Source organism: Bubalus kerabau, chromosome 14 (genome assembly GCF_029407905.1).
Source record: "Bubalus kerabau isolate K-KA32 ecotype Philippines breed swamp buffalo chromosome 14, PCC_UOA_SB_1v2, whole genome shotgun sequence".
NCBI classification, from domain to species: domain Eukaryota; kingdom Metazoa; phylum Chordata; class Mammalia; order Artiodactyla; family Bovidae; genus Bubalus; species Bubalus kerabau.
Window position 1 is genome coordinate 22,568,866 of NC_073637.1, and position 14,959 is coordinate 22,583,824.

The following is a 14,959-nucleotide window of genomic DNA, read 5'->3' on the forward strand; positions in this document are numbered from 1 at the left end:
TCAGAGATGCTGCTGCTGCTGCTTAGTCACTTTAGTTGTGTTCAACTCTGTGTGACTCCATGGACTGCAGCCACCAGGCTCCTCTGTCCATGGGATTTTCCAGGCAAGAATATTGGAGTAGGTTGCCATTTCCTTCAGAGAGGCTAGAAAACAGTAAAATAACTGATCATTTTCCAAAAAATACGTTTCGTACAACTGCCCATTTCTATACTCTCAGATTAAACGTACTGTCCCAAATATTGTGTTTTTTAAACCTCCCTTCACCCTTATAGTCTGGGTCATAAAGCAGCATAATCATTATTTGTACAGTAGTGATTTTGTCATTACATGCAGAATGACAATAAATACATAACTTGTTTTTGTTACACAGAATATATAGGCAGCTATAAAAGGCATTATTTTTTTCTTCTGCTCATTTCAGTTCTGCATGAAGGAGTTTAAAAGCTTCCAGAATAATATTAATGCCACGTATCCTTTTAACATCACAGACTGCCACCTACTGGAAGACAAAGTAAACATGTATAAGACAACTGTGAAAACATGCAATATTCACATTATCACACACACACACAAACACACACACACACACAATAGAAGGAAACATCAGTATGCTTTATGTGAGCAGTAACTGTATGGCTTATTTCTATACTATGTTGTAAAGACATTTTCATGGATAACCAGAAACTAATTTACTCTATGCATGGCAAAAAATAGTGCTAAAATATAAATCAACAGGAAGATGTTTTGCTAAGGTAGACAAGCCAGAAATATATTTTTAAATTAATTTATTTATTTTAATTGGAGGCTAATTACTTTACAATATTGTAGTGGTTTTTGCCATACACTGACATGAATCAGCCATGGGTGTACATGTGCCCCCCATCCTGAACCCCCCTCCCACCTCCCTCCCCAACCCCTCCCTCAGGGTTGTCCCAATGCACCAGCTTTGAGAGCCCTGTTTCATGCATTGAACTTGGACTGGTGATCTATTTCACATATGGTAATATACATGTTTCTTTGTTATTCTCTCAAATCATCCCACCCTCTCCTTCTCCCACAGAGTCCAAAAGTCTGTGTTTTATATCTGTGTCTCTTTTGCTGTCTCACATATAGGGTCATTGTTACCATCTTTCTAAATTCCATATATATGCATTAATATACTGTATTGGTGTTTTTCTTTCTGAATTACTTCACTCTGTATAATAGGCTCCAGTTTCATCCACTTCATTAGTACTGATTCAAATGTGTTCTTTTAAATAGCTGAGTAATATTCCATTGTGTATGTGTACCACAGCCTTCTTATCCATTCGTCTGCTGATGGACATCTAGGTTGCTTTCATGTCCTAGCTATTCTAAACAGTGCTGTGATGAACTTTGGTGTGCACATGTCTCTTTCAGTTCTGGTTTCCTCTGTGTGTATGCCCAGCAGTCTGGGATTGTTGGGTCATATGGCAGTTCTGTTTCCAGTTTTTTAAGGAATCTCCATACTGTTCTCCTTAGTGACTGTACTAGTTTGCATTCCCACCAACAGTGTAAGAGGGTTTCCTTTTCTCTACACCCTCTCCAGCATTTATTGTTTGTAGACTTTCTGATAGCAGCCATTCTGACCAGCATGAGATGGTATCTCATTGTGGTTTTGATTTGCATTCCTCTGATAATGAATGATGACAACACATCTTTTCATGTGTTTGTTAGCCATCTGTATGTCTTCTTTGGAGAAATTTCTGCTTAGTTCTTTGGCCCATTTTTTGGTCGGGTCATTTTTCTGGTGTTGAGCTGCATGAGCTGCTTGTATATTTTTGAGATTAATTCTTTGTCAGTTGCTTTGTTTGCTATTTTTTTCTCCCATTCTGAAGGCTGTCTTTTCACCTTTCTTATAGTTTCTTTCATTGTGCAAAAGCTTTTAAGCTTAATTAAGCCCCATTTGTTTTGCTTTTATTTCCATTACTCTGGGAGGTGGGTCATAAAGGATCCTGCTGTGATTTATGTCAGAGAGTGTTTTGCCTATGTTTTCTTCTAAGAGTTTTTATAGTTTCTGATCTTACATTTAGATCTTTAATCCATTTTGAGTTTATTTTTGTGTATGGTTTTAGAAAGTGTTCTAGTTTCATTCTTTTGCAGGTGGTTGACCAGTTTTCCCAGCACCATTTGGTAAAGAGATTATCTTTTCTCCATTGCATAGTATTGCCTCCTTTGTCAAAGATAAGGGGTCCATGGATTTATCTCTGAGCCTTCTATTTTGTTCCAGTGATCTATATTTCTGTCTTTGTGCCAGTACCATACTGTCTTGATGACTGTAGCTTTGTAGTATAGTCTAAAGTCAGGCAGGTTGATTCCTCCAGTTCTATTCTTCTTTTTGTATTTCCGTACAAATTGTGAAATTATTTGTTCTAGTTCTGTGAAAAATACCATTGGTAACCTGATAGAGACTGCATTGAATCTGTAGATTGCTTTGGGTAGTATTCATTTTCACTATATTGATTCTTCCTATCCATGAACATGGTATATTTCTCCATCTATTTGTGTCATCTTTGATTTCTTTCATCAATGTTTTATAGTTTTATATATATAGGTCTTTTGTTTCTTTAGGTAGATTTATTCCTAAGTATTTTATTCTTTTCACTGCAATGGTGAATGGAATAGTTTCCTTAATTTCTCTTTCTGTTTTCTCATTGTTAGTGTATAAGAATACAAGGGATTTCTTTGTGTTAATTTTATATGCTGCAATTTTACTATATTCATTGATTAGCTCTAGTAATTTTCTGGTGGTGTCTTTACAGTTTTCTACGTAGAGGATCATGTCATCTGCAAACAGTGGGAGTTTTACGTCTTCTTTTCCAATCTGGATTCCTTTTATTTCTTTTTCTTCTCTGATTGCTGTGGCTAAAACTTCCAAAACTGTGTTGAATAAGACAAGGTGGCACCCTTTAGGGGGTGATGCTTTCAATTTCAAGACTTTAGGGGGAATGCTTTCAATTTTTCTCCATTGAGGATAATGTTTGCTATGGGTTTATCATATGTGGCTTTTATTATGTTGAGATGTGTTCCTTCTATGCCTTCTTTCTGGAGAGTTTTTATCATAAATGGATGTTGAATTTTGTCAAAGGCTTTCTCTGCATCTATATTTAGAAAGAGGTGTTTTGACTCCAAAACTTCTAGAACATCTTTTGGTTTAATCTGCTGATGGCTCCATCATGTCACATTCTAAGTTGTCTGAAATCTCTCACCTACGTTCCCCAAACAAAGCAAGTCATCCAAGCTGGAAGACAAACCAAAGAAACACACAATTGTTATTGGTGAAAAACGTCTGTACAAATGAGTTAAAAGTAACTTTGAAAAAACAAATGCTCACTCATGGTGACGTTTGGATAAACTTATCCTGTTTGGTTTGGCTAAATAGACCTAAACCTAGTATGTGCTTAGTTGCTCAGTTATGTCCGACTTCTTGTGACCCCATGGATGGTAGCCCACCAGGCTCCTCTGTCTGTAGGGATTCTCTAGGCAAGCATACTGGAGTGGGTAGCCTTTCTCTTCTCCAGGGGATCTTCCCAACCCAGGGATCGAACCCAGGTCTCCCACATTGCAGCCAGATTCTTTACTGCCTGAGCAACCAGGGAAGCCAAAAAAACTAGTATAATAATCAATTATAGAAAAAGAATTCTCGTGTTGTTTGTTACTGATGTAAAAATACATCTGCTTTCCCCCAGTCTGTCGATCTGCTCTTACAAAACTGGAAATGAACTCTGGGCCTTGCATAAAGGGGGACTTTCCATACAAATTAAACACAGAACAGGCATTATGCATTATATTTATTTCTGTATCCTTATGTCTTTCTTTTGTCCATGGAAGTCAGTAAAAACTGGTAAAAGTGGTGAGACCCATAGAGGCAAGAGGAAGATGACATTCACCCTCAGCTGACAGGTCGCCTGGCTGTGGCCACACTTCACTCTGACCACACAGCCCCAGGATCTGGGAGGACGCTGCTCCGTGCAGCACACAGGAGAGGCAGGGGGCGCACAGGACCTAGAGAACCTGCACTGAGTTTCCTCTCATTGGCTCAGACTGGACGGCTTCTCAGCCACCCTGGAAGGTCAGATCATGCAGGTCTCATATCAGTGATCTCATATCAGTGAAGTTTGGGTGTAGTAAGTTCCAGGCAGCCCCTCTCTAGAGAAGTGGTGCAAACCCATCATGGAAGGACAGCATTTTTTACTGCAATGCATGATCCCCGTACTTATAAACAAAATCAACTCAATTGTAGTTTAACGATACATTTATATTCTCATTGCTTGAGTTGGTCTTCATGTAGTGATTAGCTCATTATATTTACAGAGTCTCAGACTTTCTGGTGTCTTCAAGATTTAGTATTTGTTAGTTTGTGACTCCATGACAGTCTGTAACAAGTATAAACATGTCACTAGAAAAGAAGGCATAATTTTTACTCACGTGTATATATAGTCTTATATATTGATAGTTATATGAATCAACTAGGTAAAATTAACTTTTACTCTTTGCTAAACTTGGAAAAGGAGAGAAACCAATCTTGCTTTTATCTGATGCCCAGATGCTCTGTCTGTACATTCTCCCTAGACTAGGCTCAAGACTCCCACTTTGCCATAGAAGATGCTGCTTTAATCTTTGATATTTTCTCTTCCCATATTTACAGTGGATCCCTTTGTATTATATTTCTCTCCTCAAGGACTGTTAACATATTAATGTTTCTGAACAAAATATTTTCAAATATATTGTACCATGTAATTCATTGCAGTCATGTGTAATGAGAAGTAGGCAGAGCAGACCTTGCTACCCCACATGAGATGTGGGAATGGAAGAGGTGCAATGCTCACGTTGGATGGAAGGGGAAACTGAGGCTGAAATCCCCCTGTGTGCATGTCCAGACAGGCTTACAGCCAGGTGGTGGGGCGTTTAGGAGTTCTGGTGATTCAGAGCTGGAAAAGGACTGATGTGTCCTCTGGTCTAATCTGTCCTTTCAAAGCTGGAGCAAGCGGGCTCCAGAGAAGCTGAGTGATCTGCCCGGAGCGCCTGACAAATCCATCAGCAAGACAGCTCTGGATTAAGTCAAAGTCCTTCTTCAGGCAAAATTGCCTGGATTTTATTTCCAGGAAACAAAATGGAGATCAAACTCAGAAAGCCAACAAACATACACATCACACGTAATGTTGTTACTGAAATGTTCCTGCCTTGGCTTTACACAAGTCAGAGGGCTCACGCTCAGTTAGACTTGAAGGAGCTTGAGCTCCTGGTGAGCGAAGATTGTCCAGGCCTCCCCTGGAAAGTGAGGAACACAGGCCCAGATGCCATCAGTGCCAGGTCTCCCCTGGAAGGTGGGGAACACAGACCGGGATGCCATCAGCACTGAGCAATAGGTCATGTGGCCTATTAATCAGAGAGTGGTTCATGAACCAGCTGCTACAAGGACAACCTGTGTCAGCACCAGGATTTCTATGTCAAAAGGGTCATGAAATGACATCTTAAGGATAGAATAATGAGTTATTTCCAAAAGAATAACCAGAGTCATGAATATAGAATTGCAAATAACAGTTGATTTGCTTTATAAAAATAAAATTTTAAACTATTACTAAATCTAAAGAAAATAAAGCAAATTATTTCTAACAGGAGCTATTACTGCATTGGATTTTTAATGAATAAATGTAAATAGGAAACGAATAGCCAAGTAGATCAGATTTAGAAAATACTTTCTTTTACTATATGTTACTTACAGTTTCATAAAAATTACTTTGTTGCTGTTATTTAGTCGCTCAGGCATGTTGGACTCTTTGCGACCCCATGGACTGTAACCTGCTAGGCTCCTCTGTCCGTGGGATTCCCTAGTCAGTAACACTGGAGTGGGTTGCCATGCCCTCCTCCAGGGGATCTTCCAGACCCAGGGATAAAACCTGTGTCTCTTACGTTGTGTGACAGATTGCCACAAACTCAGTGGCTTAAGCAGCATGTGTTACTTCCCAGCCTGTGTGTGGGAGGTATCCAGTCTTGACTTTTAGGGACCCCTGTTTCAGAGGTTCCCAAAGCAACAATCAAGGTGCTGGCCACTTGCACCCTTTTTGGAGCTGGGTCCCATTCCCAGCTCATGAGCTGTTGAGAACTTAATTCCCTACAGGGCCCTGAGGTTTCCATTTTCTTTCCAGCAAGAAAGAGCAGAGTTCAAGGTGCAATCAGCACACAGGGACGTGAGCCCCGTTGTGTCCAGTCAGAATGTAACTCTGATGCACTCAGTTTCTGGAAAGTTCAGGGATGTGGGGGATGCACTGGGATATGAGGGTCGAATGTCTTTTAACATAAGAAAGCCCGCCACCCTTGAGTTGTGTGTATCTCTTCCAACAGGTGACCTGAGATCCGGAATGCAGGAAAGGAAAATTTAAGAGTGTTTACTTACTGTGTTTGTTTACTTTCAACACCTGCAGTGTGTCCCTGAAATCATACTGCCTCACAGAATTTTGGTTGAAATATTTAATTTAATCAATGAATAAAAATATAAGCCAAAGGGCTGGTTAGTAAAAGATTTCAGAATGGAAGAACGTCGATCTTCTGATATGTATTCATTGCTTTTCTTATTTCTTAAGTTGCCAATTTTAATCTAAATAATATGTGTGCATGTCTAGTTGGTGATGATTAGGGTCAGATGTTACCTACTGAATGGAGGAAGCTGAGCTCATTTTTATTATTTTCTCATGCTGCCAACTACTGTCCATGTTTGAAATTATATTAGTATTTTTGGATTAAATGGAGCCTTCTGTATATACTCATTTGCTTTACTTGAGAAAGAATACACCAAAGATGAAATCTGTGAGCCTTTAAAGGTCTAAAATGTTTGTGTTCTCCACTAACATTTGAGGGTAGTTTGAAGTACATCTTGCCCAGAGCTTTGAGGACATCTGTCCATCCTCTTGTCTCATGGAGTGCCGTAGAGAAGTCTGACCCCCAAGGGTTTCCAGTCCACTGAACAATCAGCTGTGGGGCTTGCCCTCAGTCTCTAGGCTCCTGCCCTGTAAAATAAGGAGGGTTTTATTCTGGACCAGCTGCATCCTCATTTTTAGCTTTCATTTTCACAAGGGTACATTTAATCTATTCATTGAAAACCTGGTGATTATCTTCCTGGATTTAATCCCAGCCTTTAGGCTGACTTGATCCCTGGCTTCAGGTGTATCTGCTCATTCTGAGGTTCACTCCATAGACCGTCCAGTCCCACCCAGCATGAACCAGAGGGTGGTCCACTCAGTGTCCTTGCTGTAGAAGCCAGTCAGTGCTCTAAGTTAAGCTGCCTCAAGAGGAGACAAAGCACACGTACTGCGACAGGCTTGACTACCACTCTGACGTGATAAGCCCTCAGAGCAGCCGGCACATTGTGTTCTAAAGCCGGCCCAGAACTGTATCCCAGAGTAATATAAATGTGCCCTGTATTTGGGAGTGATCGCTACTCCTCCCATTACCAAGGTGAAGAGATTTTCTATTACACTAACATCGCTGTCTGTGCAAATACTGACCGAAGGGAAACTGACAAGCCCTGACACTGAAGCAGGCTCCCTGCCTTTGTTTCTCGGTTATGTTTCCCTGTGTTTCCAGTGGTCTTCTCTTGGCACCTAGGATATTTTCCAGTTCTTTAATAACTGCTTAGCAACATGATTTGAAGAAATATCAAGCAATTTATTCTCATGTTACTTACAAAATGACTAACTAGACTTAATAAGAGAAAACCATACAATGAACTTGACAGCCAATTATCAATAATTGCTGGGTTGTGGGAGCCACGGTGTCCCTGCAGGTGCCTGGAGGCTGGTCTTTGTGTGTAATTAGAAGGTGTTCTTGTTTCCTTGTTTTGTGTTGTCTTAAGTACTTGCTCAGTCCTTTAAAGTCCAGACCCCAGCTGATACTTACAAGTGTTTTCCAGCCATCCTGACATGACATGAGGTCTCCTTCAAGTATTTGTCAGGTGCCCACCAGGCGGCAGGGCAGGCTCTACCTGTGCTGGGTGTGGAGATGCTATGCCAAGGGTGGAGGTGAGCAGGGAGCCTTCTCTAGGGGCTGTGGGCTAGTGTCAAAAGACCTTGGACTTCATAGAGACAAAAGGTAGAGAAACCTTAGTGCTGCCCCAGGAGCGGTGCTGCTGCCATTCCCAGTTTGCTTGGGAGAGGCTCACACTTTGATGTTTGCTCCATTTTCACTAGCATAAGTTTTGTTTTGTTTTCAACTTTAATTAGCTGATGGAGGATAAAAGCAAAAGTCAGGACTGCTTATCTGCACATGTCCTCAGGAAACCCTGAAAGACAGGAGCAGGGAACCAGCTCCATGTTTGTGTTGGGCACAGAGAGAGAGAATAAAATAAAGCCAGGTGGGCGGTTTGGACCCCAGTTCACATTTTAGGATTTCTGATGAGCTTTGCAATCACTTAGCCCCCGGAAAACTTAGAGTTCAACTTCCCTAACTTCTTTCTTTTAAGAAATCTCTCCACGTTGCAAAAACTAGAGATAAGCCAAGGTTTTACATGTGATAGCATGCAAAACAAGCAGGTTGGGGACCACTGACATTCCGGGAGTGTTTCTGTGGATTCTGTGGAAAACTACTGCTGCTGCTAAGTCGCTTCAGTTGTGTCCGACTCTGTGAGACCCCATAGACGGCAGCCCACCAGGCTCCCCCGTCCCTGGGATTTTCCAGGCAAGAGTACTGGAGTAGGTTACCATCGCTTTCTGCGGCGGAAAACTGAAATCACTGTAAATTACCAGCATTGCCACTAGAGGATGGAAAGGGTGGTTTATTCCAGCAGTGTTGGGTTAATGCCTGTTATGTTTCACAGATTTGGAATTCAGCCTATAAATTAGAAAAATTAACATCTTCTATGCAGATGCAGTACTGTTTTTTTTTAAGCCTTGGTTAATTTATGCAAGTTCAAACCATCAAGTGTGACAGTAGAACTTTTCCCTGCCAGACGGTTTGTTTCCTATTATTGCATGTGAATTTGCACACAGGTGGGCCCTCTTTTGCCTCTCAGGGTTTAGGAGCTTTGGGTACCATCGATAGACATATCCCAGCATGGTGCTGCCAAGTCATAATCATGACCATTTCTGCCTTCTTGTTGCAGAAGTGTTTCCCTTTGCTTCTGCTGTCATAACTGAAACCATCGGCTGGCTCTCTCCCTGGTACATGAACATCAAGGTTTCCCCAGACAGACATGCCTCTCATGCTGTTTCCTGCTCGGCCTTCATCTGAGTTCCCTGCCTTTGTTCATGGGATCAGCCCTGCTGGCCGGGGGCTCCAGGTCTCTGACTTAACTATGCTAGACTCTCTAGCCCGTAGCTGACACCTGGACAGGCCTGGGCTTTATGCTGCTCTGTGTATCTTACTTTTTGGGTCTGCATGATGTGAACTGCCGCTGTTTCAGTGGTCCCCAACTTGCTTGTTTTGCATGTTTTCACACATAAAACTCTGGCTTATTTCCAGTTTTTGTGTCTCTGTTTTCCTTGTTGTCCTCAATGTGATAATGTTTTTCAAGAAAGTTTGCTTTGAGCTAATCTTTGCATCCATGATAGCAGTAATGTTTTCCAATCTCAGAGTGATTTTGTGAATCTAAAATATGACACAAATGTCTAAATGAAATATGAAAACAAATGTGTTTTAAATTAAATGTGTGAAAAAAAGCACAGAGTGGTCTGTCAACTTCTCCTAAACACTTTAAAAAATATCTTTCAGCATCAGGGGAGTAAAACTTAAGGTAGAAAGTTTCAGGATTCAAGATAAAAATATTATTTTGAAGTTTTTCTCTTCTTTCTATTGACTTCTTTCAATCTTTGGTCTGATTTTAAACCTCTCATCTTTCGTTGTTTTACTTCTGCTTCTTCCACTATGACACTTTTCTTTCTCTTTCTACGTGAATTTGTTATGGATTTTTCTGACTACATTTGTGCTCATTTAATTCACTGAATGGTCATCAAAAAAAAAAAAAAATAAAGCCAGGCAATTTTCCTAGAAATATAAGTTTTTGTGTAGAAAAGATGTTAGGATGAATTAACAACAATTCTAAGTCTCAATGAATGCGATAATCAGCAGCGATTACTGACTAGTTTTTACTATTCACACAGAATGCTCAACACCCTCACACAGATAGGATAGATCATCCTTACTCAAATCTTTCAGGGTTCCCCCATCACACTAAATAGGGCTGCAAACTCAGCAGTGATTTATCCCTATACTCACATATGCATATATTTATCCATATACACATATAATTACATATATATATATATACACACACATATATCAGAGAAGGCGATGGCACCCCACTCCAGTACTCTTGCCTGGAAAAATCCCATGGACGGAGGAGCCTGGTAGGCTGCAGTTCATGGGGTTGCTAAAACTCGGACATGAGTGAGCGACTTCACTTTCACTTTTCACTTTCATGCATTGAAGAAGGAAATGGCAACCCGCTCCAGTGTTCTTACCTGGAGAATCCCAGGGACAGGGGAGCCTGGTGGGCTGCAGTCTATGGGGTCGCACAGAGTTGGACACGACTAAAGTGACTTAGCAGCAGCAGTAGCATACACATATATGCATATATTTATCCATATACACATATAATTACATATATATAATCCCAAACACTTGCATTGCTTAGCATCCACTTGGTAATCCAGCTCTCTGTCAGCATCTGGCAGATTTCTTTTGTTCTTTCTTTTTTCTCTTGGAGAAAAGTCCACATCAGTCTCATTATATTTTTGCTGTAGCCCCTTGAGGTGTCCTGGAAGCACCTCTCTCGGGGCAGGAGCAGGGGGTGACTCTGCCTCTGACCCTCTCCAGTGTGTCCACACTTGGATTCTTTTCCCTCTAGCAAGCTGCTGGAAACTTCTCCACTGGACTCCCAGATTTCCACAAAGAGGTGCTCATCCGCAGGTCGTTGTCAGACTAGGTGTTCTTCCAGGGAAAGATGGTAGAAGCTCCTCTTCTGCCATCGTTACGGAGTCGCCCAGCCTACTGGCTCGTGAGCCAGGCTCTGCTTTCTGAGGGGGAGAGTGGGACACCAGAGCTAAGACTATGCGAGCTGTATTCCATGGGCCTCTTCAAGTTGCTCGGTGCATGCTGATACATTCCTGTTTAGGGCATTTGGAGCTAATCTAAGCAGAAGTGGGACACATTCTTATTTGCTTTCATTACCATGTAAGACATAGGTCGGACTTCCCAGGTAGTGATAGTGGTAAAAACCTGCCTACCAATGCAGGAGGAGATGCAGGTTCAATTCATGGGTCCAGAAGATCCCCTGGAGGAGCGCATGGCAAACCCACGCCAGTATTCTTGCCTGGACAATCCCAAGGACAAAGGAGCCTGGTGGGCCACAGTCCATGGGGTCGCAAAGAGTCGGACATGCCTGAGTGACCTGCAGACAGCAGCAGGCACGCACACAAGGCATAGTTCATTCTCATCAGCACTGTTAGGTGGCTGCTGTGTGTTGGGTGGTGGGGCCCTAATCACCTCTTACATGCTTTAAACTCCCCAGTCACTGGGGGTATAGAGATCATCAACCTAAGATTAGAGTGGAACTAATGAAACTTAGAGAACTTGAACAATCAGAAGGTTACTCATAGAAAGCAAGTGAGTGGCCTGAATTCAAATCCAGATCTCCTTTACTACAAAGTAAACATTTTCTTTCAAATATTATGTTTATACTTTGTCTTTCCAGCTATGAATGTGACATGTGTCTTCTCCTATTTCATGGAAACTTAACACTGTGCTTCAGTAAATGTTTAAGCCAAGGTAGGAGAAAGAACTCACCTGGGTTTAATAATAGTTGTTGTTGTTCAGTCTCTCCGTTGTGTCCAACTTTGCAACCCCATAGACTGCAGCTCCCCAGTCTCCTCTGCCCATGGACTTCTCCAGGCGAGAATATGGGAGTGGGTTGCCATGTCCTCTCCAGATGGTGATCAAATATTCTCCCCTCAACATCTAAACATCTGGCCATGAGTTGCTGTGGGTGGCAGTGTGGGCTCCAGACGTTGTGAGGCCACCTCTCAGCTACTTGGCTCAGTCCTCACAGGAGAAGAAACCAACTGCTCTCCTGGTCAAGCCACTGGCTTGTGGCATTTTAAAATAACCATGCGCTCTCCTAATCAATATAGAAAGGAGAGTCGCCCCAAAGATGCCCACCCCTGAATGATCTAAAGGTTCTCTAAAAATCAAACCTAAGTGAATGCAAATGTCATTTTTACTCTTATTGTTTTAACCAGGAGGAGAGGGAGTTAATTTCCAATTGATCAAAGCATCACCATGTGAAGAAGATGTGAAAGTGTGTAGAGAGCGTGTGTCAGGCTTGAGTTTGGGGTGCACAGAAAGATAGCAAATAAATTTTGCATATTTTATTATTTAGCCTCGGGCAAGTTCTATAAATAGATAACATTTTTCCATTCAGTAAACTGAACTGTCATGGTAAGCAGAGTGTTACAGAGACTTTTTTTATATGCACTGACTGAAACATTCTGGAAATTACTTAAATAATTTAAATCCAAATGTGTTTGCACCGATGCTTTCCGTTCAGTCTTATATAACCACCTGTTCAGGTCTCCACCTGAGCGCGTCCCCATGTGTGTGCAAGTGGGGAAGGGCCTTGTCTTCATCTTGTCAGCCTCGTGACAAATGAATCATTCTGAGAGAAGTAGTATTTCCATAGGCAGCAACATGCCTCTGCTCCCTGGTTTGGGGTATAAATGAGGTTTAATCAACAGGAATTGGTGCTGTTGTCAGCATAGTTAACAAGAGTGGTTTCATCTAACTCTGGAGTGTTAGATTTAATTGCAGAAGGCCAGCCCTTCGAGCAGAGGCCAGGTCTGAGACCTGGGACACGTAGGTGGCACTCTGGGGGCACTTGGGAATGTTCACTCCTCTCCCACTACTCGTGGCCTGGGACGACAGACTGGCACTGTTCCTTGGGTCACACCTGTAATAATGGTAGAAACAGGTTTTCTGAGGCTAAGACTTTTCCATGTTGTGTAGCTCATCTCTGAACTGGTTACAGGGATTCCAAGTTGATCAAGAATTGGGGGGTGGTGGGGTGGTGGTCACATTTACACACTGTGATTCTGTAAACATCAAAGTTAATTTTATCGTTACCCACCCAGGCTTCTTATGTTTTGCTTTTCTCATCTCCATATTTTAAATGATGAGGTTTTTTAAGAATCATATTTTAAGAAATTAATTTAAACAAAGGCTTTATTTTTTTTCCTTATAAGACATACTAATAATGCAATGTCTTAAAAAATCTCACTGAAATAGGGGAGAGGAAAAGGTGTTGACACTAGTCATTTTGAAAATAGGCATAGCTTGTAATATTAAAGGCAAAATAAACTGTACTCTAAGTGATGAAGTTGTTCCCCACAGAGATATGTGTTAACAGCTCCTGTGTGACTGTTCCTGTACAACCAGGCAGGTGAATGGTGGGTCCCTGGTGAGTGGGGATCTACAGGAAAACAAGGGAAGAGATTAGGATGGTCCCTGTGTTCATGCATTAGAGGCAGGAACATCATTGAGAGCTCATATGTGATTTAACAAAGATACAGATGGTTGCTCATGGAAACCTTTGTAAACACCTGTGCTCTAACCTGGGTTATCTTATGCACATGTGTGCCCTGCTCTGTCAGCTTAGAGGGCCTGAGTAAATGATAAATCAGTAGATGGGGAGAATAGATGCACCCACTGTGCAGAGCAATTCCAAGTGATTCATGTGGGTTCTCTGCTCTCAGGACAGCCTATGCTGTTGAGAGTGCCTGGGCTCCAGAGTGCAGTGTGGAACACAGGACAAAAAAAGACAAGTCAGTAATATTCACCTTTGTCTGACTTTCTTGAGGTACAATTAACAAATTAAAATATAAGATACTTAAAATGTACATTGTGATGATTTGATATATTCACAAATAAATACATTGTGAAAGGAAAAAAAAAAAAAAAAGAGGAACTGACAACAGGGAGATCTGACCAACATCTGTCATCCAGACCCACAGGCAGCCTCAGCAGCCTGTGGACGTGTGGACAGAGTGATTCTCTGACGTGAGGTGGTCAAGTGGCATTTATCTCTGGGCATCCCCTCCAAAACCCACAACCCCATCACCATCATGAGACAAACGTCAGAGTAATCCCAATGGAATAACGTTCTACAAATGATCAGTAATCCTCAAGACTGCCCAAGTCATTAAAGAAAGGAAAGTCTGAGAAATGGTCACAGGCAGGGGGAGTATAAGGAGACAGGGTGATTAAACCTCATGTGTCCTCTGGGATGGGATGCTGGAAATTGTAGAGGAAGAGGGGGAAACCAAGAACATCTGAAAGAAGTAGGGGTTGATTTACAATAATGCAACAGCATTGGTTCATTAATTGTAACAGAGTTACATGCCACGTGCCTTATTAATGCAGGCGTCCATAAACGTGCTGACACAAGGGTGTTCAGGAAGCCTCTGAGCTATTTCTACAATATCTCTGTAAAACTAAAACCATTCTAACATAGCAGTTTATACAGAAAAAGTTCTCAGAAATTTTTAAACACATAAATTAGTATGATTTTTACTCCAGTTTTTATATTCATAATCACTGAAAATGGTCTTATGATAGCTATGGAATTTATGCCACTGATGCTGAAGCTGAAGCTCCAATACTTTGGCCACCTGATGCAAAGAGCCAACTCATTGCAAAAAACCCTGATGCTGGGAAAGATTGAAGGCAGGAGAAGGGGGCAACAGAGGATGAGATGGTTGGATGGCATCACTGACCCAATGAACATGAATTTGAGCAAACTCTGGGAAATGATGAAGGACAGGGAAGGCTGGTGTGCTGTAGTCCATGGGGTCACATAGAATTGGACACAACTTAGTGACTGAAAAATAACACTATGAAATTTATGGTAACTACTAATTAAATTGTTTTGAATATCATACTAATTCTCTTTCTTGAT

The 14,959-nt window shown here is 41.5% G+C and overlaps 1 long non-coding RNA gene across 1 annotated transcript in view; it reads left to right on the top strand.

Annotated features, from left to right (window-relative positions):
• LOC129626672 (uncharacterized) overlaps positions 1-14,959 on the top strand; it is a 105,071-nt gene that overhangs the window by 88,295 nt on the left and 1,817 nt on the right. The window lies entirely within an intron of this gene.